General features: G+C 37.4%; 1 long non-coding RNA gene across 1 annotated transcript; it reads left to right on the forward strand.

Moving 5' to 3' along the window:
* Positions 2,386-3,699, forward strand: LOC110264171. The gene is made up of 3 exons (XR_002349900.1): positions 2,386-2,527; positions 2,602-3,013; positions 3,114-3,699. It is a non-coding gene; the product is annotated as an uncharacterized LOC110264171 (long non-coding RNA).

Genomic DNA, 3,776 nt, shown 5'->3' on the forward strand with positions numbered 1-3,776 from the left:
GTCTGGCAGAAGCCGCAAAACACCCTTGGATAGCGGCTGGGCAGTGAAAACCGCTGCTCAATTGGGGTATATATCTTCAAGCCCCCTCGTTTTGGCCTGTCTTCTTGGCGCAAAGAGAAGCAGGAGCAGAGGCGCGAAACATGCCCACCCCTCGTACCGCAATATACCTGGCGACTAATTCAAGAAATGCCGCTACGTAAGTTTTAATTCATTGTTTCAATTCCCCCTATTTCGTACTTCCAGCAATTGATTCCCCTTAATTGTGAAGAAACCCGCGAGTTGTTTTTGGTAGCGCGCTAAACGAGCAGGAGCAGAGCCCTGATTCATCAGCGGAAGGACCCACCCAGGTGAGGATTTGATCATAATTCAATTTGTCCATTCCCCCTTGTCATGTTACAACCATTAATCGACTCCCCACCACGATGACTCTCAAATTCTCCCGGACAGTGGTGATAGTGTCCCTCCAACTTCACGCCCTTTCCTTCCGCCGCGCAGTGTACCAAGGTCTGCTCCACAAATGAGCACAAATAACATTCAGGACTCAGAGCCAGGCCACGTAAACTTGCCAGCTGATGCACATGATGTAGATTCTTGATGCATGAGCATCTTTCCTATCTTTTCCTAGTGAATTTGCATTTAATTTGTTGAGTTTAATCAAGAATTAATTATATTTTAGCCACTATGGATGTTACTTTGAGTCGTGTGCAATTCTATTTATTTTAGGTAGCATTCGGATGGATTTGATGGAGTTTCCGTAGAAAAAGAGAAGAAGGCGAATGATGCTGTCAACCCTGACCTCTCTGCACTCAAACCTAAATAACTCGAGCTACAAACGTCCAATGGATGTGATTCTAGTGGCGTTGGAAAGCTAACTTCTAGATCTTTCCAACGATGTATAATAGTCCATACTTCTTCTCCATCAACACTGCCAAGGCTGCGCCTAACTTGAGATTTCTCAAGTTAGGCGCGAAGCATCATAACAACACGCACGTAGCACTCCATTCTTCAAGTTAGGCGCATAATCCCCTCAAGTAAGGTGCCAATGTTCAAGCATTCCATGCCATTCTTTGCTGCCCACCTCAAGTAAGGCGCAGCTCCATGCCAAGTTAGGCGTGGGATTTGCTTCTGAGTTAATGAATCAAGTGGTCCCCACGCCTATGCACAAACTATGCGAGATCTTCTATTTATTCTGATTAGACTTTAATTTTTATTTAAAAATAGGAAAAGATATTATTTAATTTTAGGAAATATAATTTACATTAATTAGGATTAGACATAAAAGGAAAAAAGAATCAGCCCTTCGGGCTCTCTCTTCTCACCTACCTCATTCCACAATTTACAGTTTTCAGAATCCTAGTTTTCTCTCTGAACCATGAGCAACTAAACCTCCACTGTTAAGGTTAGGAGCTCTGTCTATTGTATGGATTGATACTATTATTTTTCTATTTTAATTCATGTACTGATTTATATTTCAAGAATTGTTTTCGTTCTTTATTTTATGAATTTGGGTGGAATAGAAGTATGACCATTTTTCTAATTGAGTTCTTGTATAACTTGTAAAAGCTCTTTACTTGAAAACAAATTCTCCTAAATTTCTAATTATCTGGACTTAATGGGATACGTGACATATAATCCTCTTATATTTGGGTAATTAGGATTTTTGTGGCATATAAACTAGAATTGAACTTCACCCTCTAATTAGAATTAAGTGACCAAGGAATTGGCGGTTGATGAAAGTTAGAGGAGACTAAAAAGGTCTAAGGAATTAGGGTTTAGTCACATATAGTTTTCCATGAATTAAATCTTGCATGATTAAAATAGTTAGTAAGAAAAGTCAATCCGAAAAATAGATAACTCTGAAGCCTTAACTGTTTCTCCATGTATTATTCACAACTTGTTTACTGCTTGCTTTTCGATATTCTGAATTTACTGTTAATGCTTTTGAACCTTCAAACACCATTTTCTGTTTTTCTAACTAAGTAAATCATTTAACCATTATTGCTTAATCCATCAATCCTCATGGGATCGACCCGGTGCATTTGCCAGTTATTTTGTGGTTATAAATTCCGCACCAATTCTCTTGATCAAGAAGCTGAGGACCCCTTTGTTAATCCTAGATCTCAGAGTCACAAAGGACGCAAGACTACAGATTTTTGGGAAGTTAAGATAATCGGTAACGTATTTAATAATTTTTATTTGTTCAACATGATTTAGAATCTATATTATATATTAATTTTCTCGCATTCTGTTCACAATGGATACACATATAAAGTATTATATTTGGCTTATAGATTCCGGCAGCACAATCAAGCCGGCAAGAATAAGCGTGAGGGAGGCTATGAAACGGCCTAACGGAAGAAAGGTCGTGCTCAGGTTCAACAGCGCAAAGCAAGCAATTGGAGATGAAGTTGGAATGTTGAGTGGCGTGCTTGGTCTGTTAGGATCTGACTTTGAAAAATTTTCTATTTGTAAGAAAAGTTGGCATAAGATTACCACTAAAGACAAGGTTTATAACGAATGTGTCAAGGTAAAAGTATATATTCATGTTGAATCAAATCTACTTATCTTTTTAATTATTGACAAACTGTATTATTTGTATAGCAAATTTTCTACTTTGATAAAGATAGTGAAGGAACTATCAAGAAAAATATTTTGAAAAGTATGGGGAAGTCTTGGAAGGAAGCAAGGCTAAGGTTGTATGGTGATTTTTATGAGCCAACATTCATGATGGAACAAAATATTGAGCAGCATCCGCCGGGAATTGATCGAGAGCATTGGAGATGGTTCCTTGAGTATCACGCCAAAGCTGAGATGAAGGTACTCTAATATATCACTGGTACACCACAACACAATTTATTTAGCATTGAGTCTTTTTAAATCATTTTCTAATCGCCCTTTGTCTCTGATGGACCAATAGGAGAAGTGTAGAAAAAAAAACGCGATTAATCGATCAAAATAACTATATACCCACACTGGCGGATCGAAAAGCTTTGCACGGCGGATGGAAGAAGAGGTACTTTACTTTTTTATTCACTCTTTACTGGACTATTTCTATGACTTAAGATACCTTGGTTGTATGGAATACGGTGATGGCTTCAACTTTTTTGATACAGTCGGAACAACAAGGAAGAAGAGTCGGTAGAGGAGAGTTATGGATCACAGTGCACAAAAAAAAGGATGGCTCCTATATATATGAGGAAGCAAGAGCAATTGGTGTAAGTACTACTTATTATAATTGATCAATAAAGTTATGATCTCAAATAGGGTTATAGTCGACTTCTCTATTTTATTTTGTTTTTCATTTCTTTACTGAATGGTTTACTCCCCTATGTCAAGATGGACCAAAAGAACTTTACTATTTCCAATTCACCTTACTTTTAATTATTGTTACAAATTTACCTTGCTATGTTTCTAGACATTTTCAACTTCGATGTAACTTAGAGACAGTTGGGGTAGAATTTAAATGATTCAGTTTCACTTATCCTTTATTTCTTTTTATAGTGGTTGGCATCCTATGAAACAAATGCTCTATTTTAGTTGTTTTACGTTGTTATCTTTTGAGCCCCAATTTTTATCGTAACATTTGTGTGTGTTTTACTGTGATGAAAGTGATATAATTAATGTTCCTATTTGGCGTGTTCTTGACATGAGATGGACCTATCCACAAAATGATTGTATGTGCTAATTTGTGACTGTAGGAAAGAATTGAGGAGATTGAGGAAGAGGATACGTCTGCTAGAGTGTTACCTCAAAATGATTCCATTGCTTTCGGAAAA

This window comes from Arachis ipaensis, chromosome B06 (assembly GCF_000816755.2).
Source record: "Arachis ipaensis cultivar K30076 chromosome B06, Araip1.1, whole genome shotgun sequence".
NCBI lineage: Eukaryota > Viridiplantae > Streptophyta > Magnoliopsida > Fabales > Fabaceae > Arachis > Arachis ipaensis.